The sequence below is a fragment of the Leopardus geoffroyi genome, chromosome A3 (genome assembly GCF_018350155.1).
Source record: "Leopardus geoffroyi isolate Oge1 chromosome A3, O.geoffroyi_Oge1_pat1.0, whole genome shotgun sequence".
Classification (NCBI taxonomy): domain Eukaryota; kingdom Metazoa; phylum Chordata; class Mammalia; order Carnivora; family Felidae; genus Leopardus; species Leopardus geoffroyi.
Genome location: NC_059336.1, coordinates 64,942,949 through 64,965,957, shown reverse-complemented (window position 1 = coordinate 64,965,957; position 23,009 = coordinate 64,942,949). Strand labels below are relative to the sequence as shown.

General features: G+C 45.6%; 1 long non-coding RNA gene across 3 annotated transcripts in view; it reads left to right on the top strand.

Moving 5' to 3' along the window:
* The first annotated feature begins 5,689 nt into the window (after positions 1-5,689).
* Positions 5,690-23,009, top strand: part of LOC123580728 — a 30,131-nt gene continuing 12,811 nt past the window's right edge. For 2 of the 3 annotated variants that reach the window (XR_006703431.1, XR_006703432.1), the window contains exons 1-3: positions 5,690-7,816; positions 8,402-8,545; positions 11,553-11,669. This is a non-coding gene — a long non-coding RNA (uncharacterized LOC123580728). The remainder of the gene's footprint in view (positions 7,817-8,401; positions 8,546-11,552; positions 11,670-23,009) is intronic. The other variant, XR_006703434.1, reaches the window with a different exon arrangement.

The window sequence follows — 23,009 nt, the reverse complement described above, 5'->3', positions numbered from 1 at the left end:
CAGATTAGCCAAAAATAAACTTGAAATTGAGGAACAAAGTTGGAAGACTTAGACTGCCAGATTTCAAAACTTACTACAAAAGCATACTAATCAAGACAGTGGGGTACTGGTCTATGGACGGACATATAGACCAATGGAACAGAATTGAGAGTACAGAAATAAACTCTCAACTATGGTCACTTGATTTTTGACAAGTCTGCCAAGATACTTAAATTGGGGAAAGAATTGTCTTTAAAACAGTGTTGGGACCACTGGGTATCCACATGTATAAGAATGATGTTGAACTCCTACCTGATACCACATACAAAATTTACTCAAAATGGCATCAAAATTAAAACTTTTGTGCTTCAAAGAATACAGCTTAGAAAGTGAAAAAACAACCCACCAAGTAGGAGAACATTTTGCAAATCATATATCTCATAAAGGATTTGTATCTAGAATATATGAAAAACTCTTTACAACTCAATAATGACAAAACAACCTAATTTAAAAATGGGCAAAGGATTATAATAGGCATTTCTCCAATGGAGATATACCAATGATTATAAGCATGTGAAAAGATGCTCAACGTCATTAGCCATCAGGAAATGCAAATCAAAACCACAATGAGATATCATTTCATACCATCTAGGATAGCTTTAATTAAAAAAAACACAGATAATTACAAGTGTTGGCAAGGATATGAAGAAATCAAATCCTCATGTGCTGCTGGTGGAAATTTAAAATAGTATAGCTACTTTGGAAAACATTCTGGCAGTTCTTCAAGTGGTTACACATAGAGTTACCACATGACCCAACAATTCCACTCCTAGGTATGTAGTGAGAAGTGAAAATATGTGTCCGCACGAAAACTTTTACATAAATGTTTACAGCAGCATTATTCATAATGGTCATAAAGTAGAAATGACCCCAATGTACATCAACTGACAAATCAATAAATGTGCAATGGAGTATTACTCAGCAATAAAAAGGAATGAATTACCAATGCATGCTCCAGTGTGGATGGAACTGGAAAAAATCATGCTAAGTGAAAAGCCAGTCACAAAGGACCACATAGTGTATGATTCCATTTATATCAAATGTCCAGAACAGGCAAATCTGTAGAGACAAAAAGTAGATAAGTGGTTGCCTAGGGCTGGAGGGCAGAGGGAAGGTGATGGATAAGAAATGTAGGGATTTTCAGGGGTACCTGGGTGGCTCAGTCGGTTGAGCATCTGACTTTGGCTCAGGTTTGTGAGGTTCAAGCCCCACGTCGGGCTCAGAGCCTGGAGCCTGCTTCAGATTCTGTGTCCCCCTCTCTCTCTGCCCCACCCCTGATTGTGCTCTGTCTCTCTCTGTCTTTCAAAAATGAATAAACATAAAAAAAAAAAGAAATGTGGGAATTTTCAGGAGAGGTAATGAAAACATGCTAAAATGGATTGTGGTGATGTATGCATAGCTCAGAATATACAAAAAGGCATTGAATTGTGCACTTCAAATTGTATAGTGAACTGTATAGCATATGGATTATATCTCAATAGAGCGGTTTAATTTTTTTTTAATTTTTTTAAATGTTTATTTATTTTTGAGAGACAGAACGCAAGACAGGGAGGGGCAGAGAGAGAGGGAGACACAGAATCGGAAGCAGGCTCCAGGCTCTAAGCTGTCAGCACAGAGCCCGACGTGGGGCTCAAACTTGTGGACCATGATATCATGACCTGAGCTGAAGTCCGACACTTAATCGACTGAGCCAACCAAGTGCCCCAAAAGCTGTTTAAAATTGTGTGTGGGGAAATCACAGATCAGTTTGGGGTCCAGAGTGCACGTGTGAGGAGGGTGGCCTAGCACTGGCATAATGGAGACAAGGGTGGAGAAGTAGGGGGGGGTCCCAACTTGGAGACTGGAGAAGTGCATTACTTGTCAGGTAAAGAAAAAAGTGGGACACTGATGGCAAACAGATTTTGTCTTAGATGCTATCCTTGGCCAATAGCCAGTAGCAGGTGGTGGCTACCTGCCGGGCTGCACTGAGGAGTCTGAGACGGAGTCTGGTTTTTTGGGAAAGGTACCATGGTTGGCTGCCAATGTCTGTCTGCGCAATAAGGACAGCTAATATTTCTTGAGTAGGACTTTGGGACTGAGCACTGTCCTAAGTACTTGATGTGCTGCATCCCATTTAATTCTCTTCAGTGTCCGAAGGTAGGTACTATCACTGTCTCCAGTTTATAAAGGAAGAAAATTCAGCCACACTGGCTCAAGATCACAGGACTGGGTAATGGCAGAGTCGAGTCAGAGCCTAGAGTTTTGATGCCAAAGTCCTCTGATGACTCTGAGCCGTGATGCCTTTCCCAAGAGCGTGGGAGCCTATGCTTTAAATCTGCCAGCTGGCAGAGGCCACCCTTCCTGGACATGATTAAAGATGTGTTTGGGAAGCCTCATCTGCTTTAAAATCTTTCCGAGGTCTGGAATCCCTGTGGATTTCACTCGTTGGAGCAGTGTTAGCTGTTCAGAGTCCCCTGAAAAGGAATCACAGCTCATTGGTGTACATCTTCTGGGGATTTACAGTCAGTGGCTGACTGCAGGGCCTGGGGGAACAGAATTGCCAGGAAAATATCCCGGGGGGTGTGGGGTAGGGAAAGCAATTCATGGGACACACACAGAGAAGACCCATCCAAACCCCACAATCACAACCTGCAGCATCCGGTGACTCTTGCTGAGCCCTTCCGTGTGAGGAGTTTCTAAGGATGCTTTGTGCTTGCATGTGACCTTGGAGGCTAGGCTAACGTCTCAGGAGGCTACAAGTAGGCATGAGTGCAGTGGCCTGGATGTGGGCGTGCTTGGCTTTCTTGGGTGACCTGAATGCAGAATGCCTTGTGTTTCAGGGGCAGTGGACAGTTTGTTACTGAAAAGGCAAAAGAAACTCACTGCCCTGACTGTGCTCACACGGGAGGTCACCTGAGACTGAGTTAAACTAGTCACCCACCAGACCTGGCAGCCCATGGAGTTGCCTGCCCAGCCTTCCTGAGGTTCTTCCAGGGACAGTCGCCAGCCAGCTGCCCCTGTCCCTGGTGGGGACAATCCCCTCCCTCCCCCACCCTCCCCCTGCCACCCTGACCAGTTGCTGCTTGCTCGACAGTCACCTTTAGGAGAGATCTGGGCCTCTCTCTCCCTCAGAACGGAATTAGGCTCATGGACTCTGAGCCCTCCTCCCACCTCAAACCCAGACAGGCTGTCCTCCTGTGCAGAGGGTGGGTGGGGAGGTGTCCTGGACGAACACAGGCAGAGCTAGTGATGTGAGTGGAAGGGCGAGGCAGGAAGGTGTTGGTTGGCTGTGAAACAGGGAAGAATGTAAGTGGTGGGGGGGGGGGGGATGTGACCAAGTGCAAATGTGGACTATGTGGAACCTGGCAAGGACAGGTAGGGGTGTGAGCGGCCCCACACCCTGGTTCGCCCCAGCTTGTTCTGGCCTTCTCAGATTTCCCTACCCTCTTCTCCAAGTTTGCTTTCAGCATTAGCTGGGTTTACATATCAGCTCTGTCACTTACCACTTGTGGGTCCTTGTCCTTGTCCTTGGGGAATTTGTCCTCTGAATCTTGGTCTCCTTGCCTATAAATTAGGTGGAATGACACCACAGCCTCCCTCAGGGTTGTTGTAAAGGTAAAACGAAGTGATGCGTAAAGCACGCAGCACAGTAGGTGCTCAATAAGTGATACCTATCCTGTTACAGATATTTTTTAAAGTTATTTTTAACAGAGCACAGCATTTACCATCTTAAACCATTTTCAAGAACACAATTTAGTGGCATTAAGCACATTTATAATGTTGTGCAATCATCTCCACTCTCCATTTCTAGAACTTTCCCATCATCCCCTGCAGAAACTCTGTTTGAGCATTAAGCAATAACTACCCATTCTCTCCTTACCTCAGCCCCCAGCAACCTCTCATCTGTTCTCCATCACTAGGAATTTGTCTATTCTGGATATTCCATGTAGGTGCAATCATACAGTATTTGTCTTTTTGTGACTGGCTTATTTCACTTAGCACAATGTCTTTAAGGTTGATCCATGTTGTAGCACGTGTCAGAATTCCATTCCTCGTTAAGGCTCAACGTCGTTTCATTGTATGGATATACTACATTTTATTTATCCACTTATCTGTTGATGGACATTTGGGTTTCCACCTTCTAAATGTTGAGCCTATTATACCCATCGTAGTCACTCCCTATGAAAAAGTAGCTGAATGTGGGGGAACAGAGCACAGACCCTGGAGCCACACACACTGCCCGAGGCCCTTCCTTTTGCTTACCACCCTGGGATGGTCTTAACCTTTTTGTGCCTCAGATTTCTCATCTGTGAAATAGGGATACAAGGGCCTCCCTGCTCAGGGCTTGTGTGAGGAGGAAATGAATCCGCACATGTTAAGTGGCTCCAACAGTTTCCGGTACTGGGTTAACATTCAGGACAGTTGGGAACTGATGCCTTTACCAAGGCACTGCACCCGAGACCCATCTTGATGGACTGGAGTTGTCTCTGGGAGTTGGAACCGGTGGCTGAAGGTGGAGACTTGCCAAATGGAAAAGTGCTAGAGGTGACAGACATCGGAGGTCACCTCCTCCAACTTCCTCCTTTGACCACCGGGGAAGCCGAGGCCCAGAAAAGATGGGGCATGGCCAGAGACCTAGAGGCAGAGCTGGAACCAGGTGCTGCTCCCCATGGCTAGAGCTTGGCCTTGGCTGCAAGTGTGGCCACACCAGCTCCCCTCCCCCAGCCAGGTCCCCCTCTCTAGACGCTTCCCCTCTCCAGAGGTCACACCAAATGGGGGGCTGCTTCACCAGCAGGATTCTGCTCCAATTTAGGGGACCTAGGGGCCCACCTTCCCTTTGACCTTAGCTCAGACACAAGGCCAGCTGCTGGCTGCACTGTGAACACCTGCCTTTTCTCTTCCCCACATCTGCAGGGGGAGGGAGGGAGGATGTCAAAAAACTTCACCTGAGAGAGTCTTTTCTGGCAGGGGCAGGGAGTAGGCAGGCAGGGACCCAAGCCTGGCCAGCCCAGGGGTGGCGAGACTCTGGTTGTTTTGGGATTAGGTACCTGCACTGGGCAGCACATCTGTTGTTCAGCTGTTTGTGTTCTTTTGTTCATTTCATTGATTTTTCTGCGAGGTTATTTTTAGAGAATTCCAGCCTGTCTGAGCTCTGCAAAAGTGGGGGGGGGGGCAGAAAGAAGTGCAGCCCACACCTGGGCAGGAGAACAAGGCAGACAAGGTGACTTGGTGGTGATGAGAACAAAAGAGGGGTGCCAGTGAGGACAAAAACTTCAGGGGAGGGAAAGGGACTAGCTACCAAACTGTCCCTTCCCCCCTGGAAGGGCTTCTCCTGGAGCTGTTTGATGAAAGAATTTTTTTGTTTGTTTGTTTATTCAAAGGCGAAGTCCCATCCCTCACCCCCTCTTAAGGAATTCATCTCACATAAGGAAGTTTTACCCACCTGGGTGTGGCAGGGTGTCCATTTGGGGGGTCCATGATCAGGAGGGAAAGATCCGGAAGAGCTTAGTGTCAGGGCTGGGGGGTGGGGGAGAGGGAAGGGCACCACAGAGAGGGGGTTGCTGCGTGAGGACAGAACTAGAGCGGGAGGCAAATTTTGTATGACTCTGGTGTAAATCCTCACTTTTTACTTGTTTATAATTTTCTCCTCTTTTATCCTAATCGGTGTGATGGTCATCGATGGGCAGGAAAGATGTTTTCTTCAGTGACCCTGAAATGCTGGTGGCATGGACTGGATGGTTGTGACCTAGCTCCTTCCTCACCTGCCAACCCTCTCTCAAGATAGATCCTGGGAGGCAGGAGTCGGACTCCAGCAGAGGGGAGGTGCAACGATGTCCAGGTGGGTCTGTGCGGGCATGCCTGGAGGAGGCTTCTCTAGGACAGGACATGGCTCACCTGGGCAGTCCAGGCTGCTGCAAGAACAAACACCCAGTGATGGGGCAGAGGGAGGAAAGAAAGGATCCTGCCCCTGATCCAGCAGCTGAAAGTGAGAAGCTGATAATAGCAAGGAGGCCTGAAATGCACCCCATGGTAATCAAGCCATCTGTCACAAGCCCGCTGCGAAAGGAGGCCACATCCGGCCTGCCAGGCCTCACTGTGCGAAGGTGGGGTGCAGCGGTCAGTGTCAGCAGCACGACGCCAGCCACCCTCTGGAGCTGGAGGCTGGGGGTGGGGGGAGCTCTCATCTCAAGGCCATGGGGCTGAGGCCAATTCTCACCTGCCAGAGGTAGGGAAGGAGCGAACAGTCAAGGCCATCTGTTCCTGGCCCCAGGTCTGCACCAGGCTCGACTTTCACTGTGAGGAAGCCTTTGGAAACTGCATCCTGGACCTTTTATTAGCTCGGATGGTGGTTTTTAAGAGCTTTATGGATGCCTGAACACTAATAGTGAGCCCTTACCCTGCCCTCACTAAGTACCAGGCACTGTTCTGAGAGCTTTTGTCTAAATCACCTCACTGAGCGCTCATAAGAACTCTACAAGATAGGAGTTATCCCCATTTTATAGAGTGGGAGGGGAGGCCTGGAAAGGGGGCAGAGCTAGGAATCGACGCCATAACTCTGCTCCTGAGCCCCGCCCTTCGCTGCTGGGCCACACCGCCCTATTGTCCCAGAGCACAGGCTGGAGTGCAGATTCAGTCTTAATTGTCCACTGGGAAACCAAACGTCCTAGAGATGTGGCCTGTGGGTGATTAGTCAGGACAGGTGATAGCATGCCATCAGAATTGACCAGCCCCTAACTTAGAGCAGACAGGGGGCTCGTCCAACCCCACCCCCTCCTAAGGTTAGTGCACCCAGATCTGGAGAGCTTTCCTGGGGTCACGCAGCGAGAAAATGATGACACAAGAATCCAAAGTCTTCTGACAGTCCCTTCAATTGCTGTGCATTGTCTTTCTTTCTCTAAGAAAGTAAGACTATGCCCCTGCCCTAGCACCCCAGTCCCATCCACCTAAGCCCCCACAGTGGACAGCAGGAGTGTTGTTGGTGTCAGGTGGCAGTTATCTGCTGGAGGTTTCCTGAGGGTCAGGGAGCCATGTTGACCTGATCACTAGTTCCTGCCCGCCTAGGGAGCCCCCTCCATCTGGTAGAGAGGATTGAGAACTGGAGATGCTTCATCCCATGCCTCCTGGCTCTCCTCCCTCTTGGCTGAAGGCTGGTTGGTGTCTCTGGAGGCTGTTTGACCTGTGGGCCTTGCGCAGAGCTCAGTTTGGGTTGCATTGGGATCGAGCCCCCAGCCAGGTCCCAGAGAAGAGTCTCAGGCCTGGAACCGAGATTGCGGGTTGGACAGGGCTTCACCAGGTAATCATTGCTGGTAATGGCAAAGGCTTTGAATGAAGTGTCCAAACTGGTTTAACACCCTTTTGGTATTTCTCTTATTTTGTAGATTTATATCATTCACCTACTAAGGACCTCCCTTACCTAATCTCTATTCCCTGAGGAATGAAAGAGTAGATAAAGTTTTTTGTTTGTTTTGTTTGTTTGAGGGCTGTACTCCTGTCTCCTGGGATGGCCTCAGCTGGTCCAGCTGAGGGGGGTCTAGCTGAGGGGGAGTCCAGCCCCAGGAGGGCCAGCTCTAGGGCTGCTTGGATCAAGGCCCAAAGTACCTTCAATGTTCCTCCTAAATCTGTGGTTCAAGAATATTATTTAGCACCTACTGGCATTCCACCAACAGAAGATATAAGAGAAGAAATGTCCTTCGATTCCTAATCAAACAACATCGATGAAGCAATTAGTATATAGAAGGTGCTAGGCAAGAAGCATTCTAGTTTCCTGTCGTGGAGGAGTTTACAGTCTGAAAGAAAGGTAAGACACACGCACACGATGGGAAGTTCAGGATCAGAAAGAGAGACATAACAGTGCAGAACAAGGGAGCAGTACCGCTTCATTGCCAAATGAAGGACCCAAGAACAGTTTTCATATGAAAGTGTTTCACAGAGTAGCTGATGTAGCAGGACTTATTCATAACCAAAGGATGCCAGCAAAAGACATGGCCAACATGAATGGCCGTATGAAGAATCAGGTCAGGAGTTCAGAGGAGAGAATTGGCTAGAATTGTTGGGGCTGGGTTTTGGAAGACATGAGCGTGTGGTGGGCATTTGCTTTGGGTTTCCTGTGTGTATTCTCCCTTATTCTGGAGACTATCCTCATCTTTTTCTGGGAAGAACCCCCTTCCCCTTCATCAATCTAGGAAGTGTCAGTTGGGTTGCAGGTGAGAGCATCACACTCCTCCCCCATCACCCAACCCTAACATTGGTCCAGGGAATGGACCCAATGACAGCCAAGGAACACATACAACATGTGCTGGGGCTGTTAGGAGCGAGGAACGTTCTCTCTCTCACTGGGCTTGAACCTGCAGTTCACTTTGCAATGCAAATCTCTTGCCACCAGAAGTGTAGAGTCTGTCTGCGGGTGGCACCAACATAGAGGAAGCAAGACCAAGAGGTGAACATCAGGTGCTTGTGACTTCTTGCAAGACCCTGGTTCAAGCCATGCCTGAAGACGGACCTACCCTCTGGACTTTTCAACTGTATGGTCAGTACATTTCCCTTCTTCTTGTATGTACTTGGGTCAGTTTTCTTGAAACAGAAAGCATTTTGTTACAATGTAGGCCTTGAACTAGATTTGGGTGGATGGAGGGGAAGAGGGCAATCCAGGTCGACGGTGCCATATGAACTAGGGTGTGTTGATGAGTGTAAGGGTGTGGTGTCCATGGAGCTGTGTGGAAACTGCCTGAGAAAGAGGGTCTTGGTGGACAGCATGCAAAATACCCTGTGAGAGAACCTGTGTTTTCATTCTTCTGGGTGCATTGATCTATTTGGACAAATCCAGTGGGATTGCCAGGGAGTCGCACGTAATGGAAGGAGAGCAAGAGCTCTAAAAATAATAGAATAACAACAATAAACGTTTACTGAACACTTACTACATGCTAAGCATTTTTCCCACTTAATCCTTTTGACAGCCAGGAGGTATTATGATTTCTCTATTTTGCAGATGAAGAAATTGAGGCACAAGGAATTTGCCTCAAGTGAACCAGTTAGTAAGGATCAGAGCTGGGATTTTAACAGGCAGGAAGGCTGGATCCTGCATTCTTAACCTGCCTTCTTCTGCTTGTGGCCTCCTCTGCTGCATGTGGCCTCTGGCTTGGGGAAGAAAAGGAGGCAGCCGTTGCCGAAAGGGTCCATGGGACAACACAGAATTCGAGTTGTTTTTCCCAGAGCTGGCCCCAATTTGACGATTTGTTCGCTTTTGCTCTGTTGTTTTTAAAAGTGTGCTGTTAGACAAATGCAGGCACTCTGCCCACCCCCGCCCCCCAACCCCCCAACTAGCAACAGTCCTTGGGACCAGCGGATGACTCCAGGCAACTTCTCCTGGTCAGGACCGACAGCGTCCTGGGCTGGCTGACCACACTCAGAGGGAAGCAAGGCCCTCTGGACAATTCTTCCCTGGCCCTGGCTGCTCCCTCCTCCTCCCTGTCTCTTTCCGGCTCCGTATCTCCTTCCCTTGGATTGCCTCAGGAGAAGGAAAGAAGACATGTTTTTTAAAAAAGAAATTTAATGAAACCAAACACTTGTATTTCCAACTATTGACATTGGATGTGTGCTTCTCCAGCCCAGCCATTTGGGACAAGTCTTTAACCGCCTCTCTTCGCCCGACGGTCTAATGCAAACAGACCATAAAAAAATAAACTTCCCCCCCCAAATATTATCTTAGGCCTCATTTTATCATGCTTCCTTGAGCTGTCTCTGTAAAAAAGGGAAGAAAAAAGAATGTGGGTTTTAGTTCGTGCAGGGATAGAGAGGGCCCCATCACCATTTCTCCCAACACTGTCTACTTCCCAAAGCACTTGGTATCTGTCTCATTTCCATTCAGACCTCGCTCAGGCTCTGCTCATCACATAGCCAGTTTTTGTTTATTCACCTGTAAAATGGGCTATTGACACCCATCCACAAGGTTGCTGCAAGACAGAAGTGACAATACAAGTACATCCAAGGCTCAGAATCCAGAACAGGTATAATACAAGAGGGGGTGGTGGCCTCTGATCTAACCAGACAGAAAATGCCCCCCTACCAAATGTATTTTCATTTGGCTTAAAACAAACCAAAAACAAACAAACAAAAAAACCCCAACAAACAAAAACACTCTTGCTGGCCCCAACAGCTTAAGCATTATCTGGGTTTGGGTTTAGGGCTACCTGTTTTCTTTTTCTTTTCTTTTCTCTTTTGTTTTCTTTTCTCTTTTCTTTTCTTTCTTTCTTTCTTTCTTTCTTTCTTTCTTTCTTTCTTTCTTTCTTTCTTTTTTAGTTTATCCATTTATTTGGAGAGAGAGAAAGTGAGCATGAGTAGGGGAGGGGCAGAGAGAGAGGGAAAGAGAATCCCAAGCAGATTCTACAATGAAGCTTAGAGGCTAACACAGGGCTTGAACTCACAAACTGTGAGATCATGACCACAGCCTTAGTCTGTACCAACTGAACTACCCAGGTAGCCCAGGGCTACCTGTTTTCAACCCCACAAAGTTTATGACCGAATATTTGAGACAGGTAGCTGAAAAATCCCTATGCTTCTAGGATGTGTGATGCCCTCAATTTATCTTCTAAGGGGGGAGAAAATGAGAACCTGTTCCTTGAAGGTGGGCACTGCTGGGGTGGAGAGTTGGGGAGACAAACTGAGGAATCACAGGGCCTGGGGTGAACTCTTTGTGGTCGAAGGCATAGTGAGAGAAGGCCGGGCTGATGGAGGCCATCTTTATGACAGTTTTGCCAATTTCAGACCTCAATAACTTACCTGAATGTGCCAGAGCTTTGAGCTCTGGGAGGAAGAAAGGGATTTATGCAGATTTTTCTGTGTGAACTGTACCACAAGTAACCAGATTATAGAAGGAAGGAAGTTCTGAATTGGACTTTCACCTTTCTGGAACCCCAGATACTTATTGGAATTGAGCAACAATGACTGTTTATAGCGCAAAAGTCATGTTGTAGCTGATTATGTACTTTATAGTGAACAAATGCACCACTGCCAATGAAGGTGTCTTGCCAAAATTAATCAAACCCACGCAAATTTGTTGGGCTGACAGATCCAACCAGAGATATTAAAGGAACTACAAGGTCAGAGGAAAGAGGTCATGCAAGAAACAAAACCCACACTGTTGGAAACTACAAATGACTCCCCCTTTTTTTCACCTTCAAATTTTACTTTATTTGGAAACTATACAAAGGTATTATTTTCATGCTTCATGACTGTGGTACTGAAGTGGAGACACAGAGATATTATGAATGCATTGAGAAATTAAATATAACAGTATCAATGCAACACTGTGTAAAAACTCATAGGTACACTTGAAATAAGTCCGAGGTCTGGGCATTCACAGCCATCAGATTTCCCCCCAGAGGCCAGTGAACCTTACCGGGAGATTGTCCTCGGGGTACATGACCAGACTGGTTTTCATTACAGGAGGGCCATTTAAAAGCCGCCAGTCACAATACCTTGCCAGCTCCCCTGTAAATATTTTGAGAAGAATTTTTGCAAATTCTTTCCCTACACAGCTCCTGAAGCCTCCTGCAGACAGAATGAAGCTGAACTTGGATGCATCCTCTGGGTGAGGCAGCATAAAATCAGTCCGGATGAAATCCCTCCTTGTTGATGAAGATATCTGCCGCATCGTGAGTGTCACAGGTACCCGTGGACAACAAAGTCCGCAGCCAGTAAATTCACAAGTGGAAAGGGGTGGATAGGAAATCTGTATATTCAGAGACTTAAAAATATTGAAAAAGTGAAACTAACCCTCCATGTTGAGGGATGCCCGAGTAGGTGATAATGCTGCAAAGAAAGGAAGGAAGTCATCATAAAAGTCAGCGGGGCAGGGGCGCCTGTGTGGCTCAGTCAGCTAAGCCACTGGCTCTTGATTTCAGCTCAGGTCATGAATTCACGGTTCAGGAAATCAAGCCCTGTGTCGGGCTCTGTGCTGATAGCACAGAGCAACTTGGGATTCTTTCTCTCCCTCTCTCTCTGCCCCTGCCCTGCTCTCTCTTGTTCTCCCTCCCTCCCTCTCTCTCTCTCTCTCTCTCAAAATAAATAAATAAGCATTTTTTAAAAAGGCAGCAGGGCAGTAACTGACAGAGGGCAGCACGGGGTCTATGATGGGATGGAGCTCAGGCACAAACTTATGACCTGGTTCTGTCTTTATTTGGGTAAGGGTTATAAGCATGTTCACCTTTTAATATTTTATTAAACTATACACCTATTTTCTGTATTTGTACCATTTTTTTAGCCATCTAAAGATTGAATGTTTGTTTTCGCTACATGCCCCTGGTTCTTTCTCTACCCCGGCATCAAACAAAGTTTTGCTTATTGCTTATGCTATATGTCTGTGACACCTTAGCAGAGGCCTCTGCTCGTCTCAGTTGGTCAGGGACCCTGACTCACAGCGTAGCTCCTGCTCGGATACTCTCAGGGGCTGTACCAGTACTCACTGGCAATTGAGTGCTGTGGCATGGAAGGGATATCTGTAACTTCTGGTCACAGTTCATTGGCCAGAAGTAATAACACGTGACTATCCCACCACAAGGTGGGTGAAGTGCAATACTATCAATGCGCTCAGAAATATTTGATAAACACATTTTTTTTAAATGGCGGGGGGAGACCTGGTCGTTCAGTCGGTTAAGTGTCCAACTTTGGCTCAGGTCAGGGTCTTGGGGGTTTGTGAGTTTGAGCCCCTCATCAGGCTCTCTGCTGTGAGCGTGGAGCCCACTTTGGGTCCTCTGTCGGCCCCGTCTCCGCCTCTCCCCTGCTCGTACTCTCTCTCTCTCTCGAAAATAAATAGTTAGCATTAAAAAAGAAATATTTGGTACAAATATTCACAAAACAGTCCCTCCCTGCACTGCATGTTTCTGACACACACAAGTTTCAATTTCCATGATTTAATATGTATTACCTGTCCCCAACAAAATGGTTGCAATTTCTGCGGCCTTGGTATAGGACTGTAGTTACATAAACTATAAATTTCACTGCCTCCTTTTCAGGCCACAGATCACTACATAAACAACAGATGCGAATCGTGAAGTGACCAATTGCATCGCTCCTTTCAAAGTCTGTCTGTGATTGATCACCATGCTTCTGGTATTCCGTTCACGCACAGGCAGCAAACTATGTAGCTGTGTTGCCTCCTTGCCTCCCGGTGATAAACCCACATGACATTTTACAAAAGTGAAAAATCCACAGAGGATTAGCTAACAGAAGTACAAGCACAGCAAAGAAACAAAGAGTGACAACGCTGGCAGTGAAACTGGATGTGAATAGATTGGAAAATGGCAACAGCAAAGCCAAGCTCATGGGCAACATAGGGCTACTAGAAGCTATGGTGCTAACCTCACTGGACAAGTCCAATGAGTATTAAAAAACAAAACAAAACAGGAAAAGCCACTTTATCTTTCAGTTTTAACTGCAGTGGAAACATAAAGCCACTTATGGTTGAAATGGAATGTTTTCTTCTACTTTGGGTTGAAGACCATAATGTTTTATTTATTTTGTTTTTCAACGTTTATTTATTTTTGGGACAGAGAGAGACAGAGCATGAACGGGGGAGGGGCAGAGAGAGAGGGAGACACAGAATCGGAAACAGGCTCCAGGCTCTGAGCCATCAGCCCAGAGCCCGACGCGGGGCTCGAACTCACGGACCGCGAGATCGTGACCTGGCTGAAGTCGGACGCTTAACCGACTGCGCCACCCAGGCGCCCCAAGACCATAATGTTTTAAAGTCCTAATTAGTCTGGCTAACATTCAGACCAAAGCATTGCAGTCAGCTGCATCATCAACAACAACAACAACAACAAAAACAACAACAAAGCCAATCACAAGGAGACTGAAGAAGAACCACTGACTGCCAGTAAAGGCTGGTTTCTGCATTCTCGAGTTCAACATGAGCTGGTTGGTGCTAAGTTGCTCGTGAAGCTCCTAGCCCAGATGAGGATGCCACCATGACATTTGCAGCCAGATTCCAAGAAAATGAAGATGTCCCAGAGGAAGTGATGCCAGCAAAAAACTTCACTTCAAGAAATGCTCTGAGATATTTCACGGCATCGCAGGAGTGAAGGATAAACTATTGCACGCTGATCCAAACTATGTAAGAAGGACGACAGCACACCGAGGCATAGCATCACAAGTTACACAGCGTGGGGTGCCTGGGTGGCTCAGTCGGTTAAGCATTGACTTCAGCTCAGGTCATGATCTCACGGTTCGGGAGTTCGAGATCTGCGTCAGGCTCTGTGCTGACAGCTCTAGAGCCTGGAGCCTGCTTCAGAGTCTGTGTCTCCCTCTCTCTATGCCCCCGCCCTGCTTCATGCTCTCTCTCTCTCTGTCTCTCTCAAATATAAATAATAAAAACATTTTTAAAAAACACAGTTATACAGTGAGAGGAAGAAGGCAAGAACTGCTCAAAACTACTTTTGATAAGTTTTTTAGAAAGAAAGCAAACACTTTAATCCTCACTGTTTTTAACGTTTTAAATTACAGTGTAATATGTAAATATTAATTTTGCTCATTTTTCATTTCCTGGTGCATTTATAGCCAACAATAAGAGCGTTTTTAATGTTTAGACAAAAGTACTTACAGGTCACAGAACAATTGTTGTTTTTCCATTGATTATCAAGATCACTTTGTAGGACTGGAATGCCCACAGTCATTTTTACGATCTTGTGTCATCATGCAGAGCAAACATACCTGATTTGAGCAGAGTTAGGTTGCAATTCCTCTGCATCTGTTTGTGTCAACTCAATTCCATGGAGTGTGAGGAAACTTCTGGAAAAGAACCTGAACCACTGGGATTAGCTAGGTCGAGGGTTTCCAGTTATAGTTGGAGGCTGTTATTCAACCCCAACCTGATCCAGCCACCTGAGGGCCTGTGTGTGATCCTGAGTGGGAAAGGGTTGTGGACAATCTGAGATGAACCACGCCCATTTGGGGGCCATGCCTTTCTACTCTGGGGTTCAACCAAAGAAAAAAATGTATCCTAGATAAAGGCAATGTGTTTCTTTACTCACTTCATGGGAGGGCAGATATATCAAGCTACAGCCAAAGTAGAGACTCAAATCCTGGTCAGGGATGAGCATCCATGGGGCCTCCTTGGGCCATCTGGGCCTTGTGGCAATGATAGAACACCCAGACACTGTCTGATACCCCAAAGCAGCAGTGCCAGTTGGAGCCACTGCTCCCGGGGAGAGTAGAGGGGACTGTCAGCCTTGAGGTTCGACCAGCAGCCTCAGAAGAGGGTCGAGAGCAGTAGCTGAGCAAGAGTTTGATCTGTCGAGAACGTGTGGGCTCCAGCGTCACTCAGATTTTCTGGGGAGGAAGCAGGGGAGGACGAGGGAGAGGCTGAGGTTCCAGAATTAAACTTAAGAGGCGCTCCAAGCTAGGGGAATGCAGACTATGTTAATATGACCTCACTTTTCCACACTGGCAGTGAGTCCTGGGGACATTAGAGTTGTTTACAGATGAGGTGGCTGTAGAATTTATTGTTCCACCAGAAATATTTTTAAAGTCGAAAGGACTGGGGCGCCTGGGTGGCGCAGTCGGTTAAGCGTCCGACTTCAGCCAGGTCACGATCTTGCGGTCCGTGAGTTCGAGCCCCGCGTCGGGCTCTGGGCTGATGGCTCAGAGCCTGGAGCCTGTTTCCGATTCTGTGTCTCCCTCTCTCTCTGCCCCTCCCCTGTTCATGCTCTGTCTCTCTCTGTCCCAAAAATAAATAAACGTTGAAAAAAAAAATTTTTTTAAGTCGAAAGGATTGCTATCAATTATTAAACCTTTTAATAATTAAAGGCACAAATAGGTTGTCCCAGACAAACCACACCGTACACTCACACTAGCTACAGGTGGAGTCCAGGTAATTGCAAGTCAAAGGTTGTATCAGAACTAATAAAAATAAATGAATGTGCCCCTCCCTAGACAGGCCGGGATCCCCGGAAATGGACTTGGAGGTAGAGATTAGCGTGCAGGACGTTTATCGGGGAGTGCTCTCGGGATCCACATCTGTGGAAGTGGAAGGGAAGGAGGAAAAGCAGGCTCGGGCAGAGAAAACACTTGGACTACAAAGCAGTGTCATCAGAGCCCTCAGCGGGCCCCTGGGGGAGCTCTAGGGGTGACCTTCAGAATTATTAACAATTGGGGCAAGGGGAGGGGGCCTCACTTCTGCGCAGGGACCGGTCATTGTCTATGGCTGTCCCCGATGGCCCTCTCCAGCTGAGGACAGATTTCTGGGCTGGCAGCAGTCCCAACTCTCTGAGGAGGGGTCAGGGTAGCACATCACAGCATCCACTACCTGAAGGGAGAGGACAGTTTGAGTAAAACTATCATAAAGATATATACCTGAAGTTCAATCATTAGTCAAGTCCACCAAGGAAAGATCCTGTCGCCCCTGCTTTGAAGGTGTTGAGTCTCCATGTACTCAGCATACTAACTGCTTATCTACAAATGATATTACCAAGAGGGGGAACTCATTCTCTCAAATTAATATTGGTATAATTGGTACTGCTTAGAAAACTTTTTTTCTAAGATAAATTTCTACCCAACTCTTTTTGGTAACGTTTGTATGTAAGATACTTCCGTAGGACTTACTATGTTTCAGGCATGGTGTGATGGTGGTACTGAAGTATTAACCCACTGATTCTCATAACAAACTTACAAAGTAGGCACTACAGACGGGGAAACAGAGACCCCGAGGTTAAGTAATAGGACTCAGGTGGTGGTGCCAGAATTTGGACCCACATGTCTCCACAGGCTGTGCTCATAACTGCTATGCTGCACTGGCTCTTGAAAACACTATTTAATTTAGTGGATACTATATCACCACAAAGAAGTTTAACGAGTATCTATTGAGCCCCTATTAGTTGGCAATGTCTAATCTTTGAAGGAAGTAAAAATCTCGGAAGTGATGCAAATAAGTTAAATAATAACAACAATAATAGTATTAATATCTAACATGTGTCAGGGGCTGTCCTAACAGCTTTCCATTCATTCACATCCTGTAACATGCAGAACACTTATTGCCTCCCCAGAAAGAGATTCTGATTAATGCAGAAGCGAGACAGGAAATGGCTTTGTAACCATATGTAAGATTTGAAAGATTCGGGGCCTCAATATGCAGGACAGGCTGTCGCTGGGTGAAGTGGTCAGAGAAGCACAGGCTGGGTTCAGAGCTAGGGGACTCAAACCCTGGAAAGATTACAGGGTGTCCTTTCCAGGTAATTAAAAAAAAAAAAAAAACATAAGCAATAGTATAAACAACAAAATCAGGGTAAAGAAATGCAAGGAAATTCATGTTTCCTGTTGTGATTATTTCACAACAGAATTTTTATTTAATTTTTAAAAATTTTTTAACATTTATTTACTTTTGAGAGAGAGAGAGAAAGAGAGACAGATCATGAGTGGGGGAGGGGCAGAGAGCTAGGGAGACATAGAATCCAAAGCAGGCTCCAGGCTCTGAGCTGTCAACACAGAGCCCAATGCAGGGTTCAAACCCACTGGTCGTGACATCATGACCTGAGTCGAAGTCGGACACTTAACCGACTGAGCCACCCAGGTGCCTCCAGTACTTTCAAAAGAAATTTTCTGGTAACAGCTTCTTCCCCAACAATACATTCGGTTGCCCGTGTTCTGCTGGTGGTAAACTTGGTGTGGTCTGCAGTTTGGTCTCCCTTTCTAGAGAAGGAAGAGCTTATTGTGGGCCTGTAGAGCCAGCCAGATTCATGGCTCTTAAGGGATGGATAGGACCAAGAAAGGGAAGAGAAGGGAAGAGGATGGGCCTGGATGGAGGAAGAGTGAAGAACCGAGAGCACTGGCCTCGCTGGGGCACATGGTGTTCATGGTGTGTGCAGGGGAGCAGCGAGGTTGAGCAGATAGGTCGGGGCCATAGTTTAAACCTTGAATGCCTTGTCAAGGGAGTTGTAATATATCCCATATGCAATGGGACTCATGGGAGGTACATGCAATCTTGTTCTTGTCATTGTCTCTCCTCCCCTAAATCGGAATGTGCCGGATAGCCAAGGTACTCAAAGCCCTCTTGGGCAGAAGTCCCAGGCGGCAGGTGGCTGGGATCTCTGGTCACCCCAGTGGGAGCTTTCCTATGCTGTGCCCTGACCCTCTGCAGCCTCTGTAAACACCCAGGACCTTCCTCGTTGCCCAGCCACCTTTCCAAAGGGACCTTTCTGACTCAAGGTTCTTGGTGGCCACCCAGATTTTTAAAGATCCAAGACAGCAATGCTATGCCACCAGCTCTGCTTCTCCCAATAATCGCAATCTGACAGAAGAAGGTACCCCACAGTTTCCCACTCTGCCAGGTCACGCCAGTGCTGTCCTCAGTTGCCTCCCGATTAAGAATTTCCAGATTATTGCTGGTTGCTTCCTTTTTCTGAATTAAAAATTCAAACATTGTTTTTCCACCTTCATTTCATGCATTCAGGTCAAAGCCTCTGGCTCTTCTCCGCGGTAGAATGAAAGATCCCAACCTGGCTGAGCTCAGGATGGAAATGTTTGTGGAACTTTCGGTTAGGTGCTGGTAAAAGGAGCATGCGGCCAGCGCGGCTCTGAAAACCCAGAGGAGCTGGAAGCTGACCTCCGACAGGAGTGGTCATGTGCACGTTTGTCCAGACTGCAAGATTTCCTCCCTGGCCTTGGTCTCTGCTCTCTGGATTCACATTATGTTCTGTCCCTCCAGCCCAGCCCCGCCCTTTCCATGAAGCCTTCCATAAACTCTGCCAGGCCACCATGACTGGTGCCTCCTCACCCAGCAGTCACATCGGGTACACCATGCCCCAGAATTCAGCTGCTACGTGCTCCTAGTACTTAGCTGTGAGCCTTCTTTCTTTAAGACGATGGAAAGCCTGGGGGCACCTGGGTGGCTCAGTCAGTTGAGTGCCTGACTCTTGATTTTGGCTCAGGTCATGATCTCCAGGTTGTGTTGGGTTCGTGCTGACAGCACACAGCCTGCTTGGGATTCTCTCCCCCCACCCCCCTCTGCCCATCCTCCCGCTCTGCTCTCTCAAAAATAAATAAGCTTTTTTAAAAAAGGGGACGGAAAGCGTGCTGAAGGCAGAGACTATGTTTTCTCAGCACTGGGTTGAGTATAAAGTACAGGTGGAATGAAAGTTAATTGCACCAAATAGAAGATGGACCAGCCAGGAGCTTCCGAAGATGCCTGTTTATTATAAATAATAAGATAGAAAACTTACATTAACTGGATTCTTCAGAGAGAGTGTGTGTGAAGGACAAGCTGTGTATACTTTGATCTGTCTCATGGGTAGAAGGAAAGTGGGCTGCAAGAGACTCTCAGGGGCATTCGCTATATAGTTGCTACTTTTTTTCTAAGGGGTTTGCAGGTTTGAATCAGAGCCAAACTCAGCAGGAAGACAGAGGGCAACTGGCTGCTTCTCCCCCTTCACCAGGCAAAGATGGCACCAGCCTCTAAATATGTGTGCCGAAAGGTGTTTGCAGGGCACCATACTATGAGCCCGCCCTGGACCTTACACTTCTCCCTCTGGCCTGGTAGCTGTACTACAAACACTGCATATTCTCAGTCCATCTTTTTTAAGTGAACCCACAAAGAGAATTGCAATGAGAAAGTTGAGCTTTTCTTCCCTGGGAGAAAATCATCTTAAGGCATAGTTCACACTGAACTCTCTTGATTGAAAGGGAGGGAGAGAACCTGCTTCTGAAGTCCATGTTCTCTGGGCCTTACCAGTCACAGAGGGGTTCAGGGGACAGCACCAGCATCACTCAGAAGACTGTTGGAAATGCAGAATCTTGGCCTCTACCCCAGATCTACTGATTTCCAGTCTGAATTGTAAAGGGATTTGTATGCGCTGTTCTATAGAACACGGAGTGACCTAAGTCTGGACTTTGGAACTAAGTACAAATAAATCTCTAATGTGAAAATGGCATCCACAAACCATCCCTCAAGCAACAAGGTTTTATTGAAATCTGCTGGGTGCCTAGTCCTGCGTTAGGCACTGCGGGGAAAGAAAGAGGCAGGGGTGGGTCCAGCAAATAAGGACTCACACTGTGGGATGCCAGTGGCACACCCTGCCCACCGGTCCCTGCACAAGCCTCCGCCGAGGGGCGGGCTCGTGCCTAACCGAATTCTCTGCAGCATACAGCACAGCCCTGGGGTGACACCGGTTACGTGGATGACCCTTATTTTCAGCAATAATATGTCATTAAGATCGAGCTGGCAAATCTTCAGGGAAGACAGGCCAGTTCTAACCTCCTTCATAACATTTCTCTTTTGCAATGAAGCATCGCCGAGTTTGTTGAAAGCTCATTCAGTGTTGCTAAAGCTCAAACACTCAGGCTTCCCCAAGGTCCAGACTGGGACTGGGAGGTTGTGGGGTGCTGTCCTGGCCTATTAGCCCAGACTGTTGTTGTGCTGTTGAAGTCTGTGCTCCCTGCATTGTGTCTTGTAAAGGGAGTTGTTTTAGAATACTATGCATAAAAATGTAGATTCTGGAGTCAGATTGCCATGAGTTCATTTCCAGGCTCTGCCATTTGCTAGCTGTGTGACCTGGTGCAAGCCTCAATTTGCTAGCTATTAATAAAGAGATACTTTATTTCCTGCTTAATTTGGATGAAATCCAATTTATCTTTTTTTTTTTTTTTTTTTTTTTTGCATTTAGGGATTGTGTTTTTGATGTTCTAAGAAATGTTTGCCAAGGTCATAAATATGTTCTCCTGTGTTTCCTTCTAGACATTGTATAATCTAAGGCTTAACATTTAGGTCTGTGATCCATTTTTAAGTTTTGAACATGCTACAAAGTGTGCAGGGTAAAGAGAGGTTCTTCTTTTTTTTTTTTTTTTCTTTTTCTTTTTCTTTTTTTCTTTCTCTTTCCTTTTTTTCTTTCTTTTTCTTTTCTTTCTTTCTTTGTTTCTCTTTTTTTTTCTTTTTTTTTCTTTTTCTTTTTCTTTTTCTTTTTCTTTCTCTCTCTTTCCTTTTCTTTTTGACATATGGATATGTGTTTGTTGCGGTACCATTTATTGAAAAGACCATCCTTTGTCCTTTGAATTGCCTTTACACTTTTGTAAAAAATCACCAGCAGTGTATTTGTGGCTCTATTGTGTTGTGTTGATTTATATGTCTGCCCTTTGGCCAATACTGTACCCTTGATTTCAGCAGCTTTATGGCAAGACTTGAAACCAGTTAGTTAGTAAAAGACTACCAACCTTGTTCATGAAAAATATCTAGGCAACCTAAGTCAGTTCTATTTCCATATAAATTTTATAATTGGTTCATTAATTGCAACCAAAAAAAAGCCTGCTGGAATTTTGCATAAAATCTATAAATACATTTGAAGAGAACTGACATCTTTACATCACAGATTCTTTTAATCCGTGAACACAGTATATTTTTCCATATATTTATGTCTTTCATTTCTCTGAGCAATATTGTATAGTTTTCAGTGTATAGGTCTTGCATAGCTTTTGTTAAATGTATTCCTCAGTATCTTCTGTCACTCTTGTAAATGAACTTCTTAAAATTTCCTTTTCTAATTGTTTGTTGCAATTCTATAAAAATAAAAATAATTTTTGAATGTTAACTTTGTAACATATGACCTTGCTAAATTCACTTATTAATTACAACAATGGTTTTGAGGATTCTTTAGAACTTTCTGCATAAGAAATCATGTCATCTGCAAATAGACAGTTTCCACTCTGCTTTCTGAACTTTAAAACCTTTATTTCTTTTTCTTACCTTATTGCAGTGGCTAGGAGTAGTGGTCAGTACAATGTGGAGAAGAAGTGATGAAAGTGGACATCATCGCCTTGTTCCCAAACTTACTGAGAAAGTGTTCAATATTTCATTATTAAGAATACCTTTTATAAGATTGAGGAAACTCCCTTCTATTCCTAGATTGCTGAGAGTTTTTATCATAAAGGTGTATTTGTCAGTTGCTTTTTCTGCATCTATCAGAATGACCATATGCTTTTTCTCCTCTATTATTTTATTTTATTTTTTTAATTTTTTTTAACGTTTATTTATTTTTGAGACAGAGAGAGACAGAGCATGAACGGGGGAGGGTCAGAGAGAGGGAGACACAGAATCTGAAACAGGCTCCAGGCTCTGAGCTGTCAGCACAGAGCCCGACGCGGGGCTCAAACTCACGGACCGTGAGATCATGACCTGAGCCGAAGTCGGACACTTAACCGACCAAGCCACCCAGGCGCCCCATCTCCTCTATTATTTTAATTTGGTGAGTTACATTGATTGATTTTTTTTTTCCTGTCAAATCAACCTTGCATTCCTAGGATACTCTTATTGGTCATGAGGTATTATTCTTTTTATATATTATTGTGTCTGATCTGCTAATATTTTGTTGAGAGTGTTTACAACTATGTTTGTGAGGGATGCTGGCCAGCCTCCTTTTCACATGTGTTTGTCAGGTTTGGGTATTCGAGTTTACCAGCACCATAAAACAAACTGGGAAGTGTATCCCATCCTCCTCTTATTTTTTTAAAAGAGTTTGTGTAACTTTGGTGTTATTTCTTCTTTGAATAGTTGATCAGCGTAATTACTGTGCCTACAATTCAGGTTTTCTGTTTCATCTTGTGTAAATACTGGTGATTTGTTATTTTTGAAGGATTTTTCCATTTCATCTATTTTGTAGAAACTATTGGTATAAAGGTCTTCACAGCATTCTCGTATTCTCTTTTTGTTATTTTAACGTCTGTAAAATCTGCATTGATAATCCCTCTTTCATTCCTGATATTGGTAATTTGTGTTTTCTATTTTTTCTTGAGCACTCTAACAAAGTTTATCAGGTTTTTTTGCTGTTATTCTTCACAAAGAAACAACTTTGGGGTTTGCTAGTTTTCTTTATTGCTTGCCTGTTTCTTATTACATTCATTTCTACTATATTTATTATATTACTTGTTCTCCTTTGGTTTACTTTGGGTTTGAGGTGGAATCTTAAGTCACTGATTTCAGACCTTTCTTCTTTTCTAATATAAGCATTTAAAGCCAT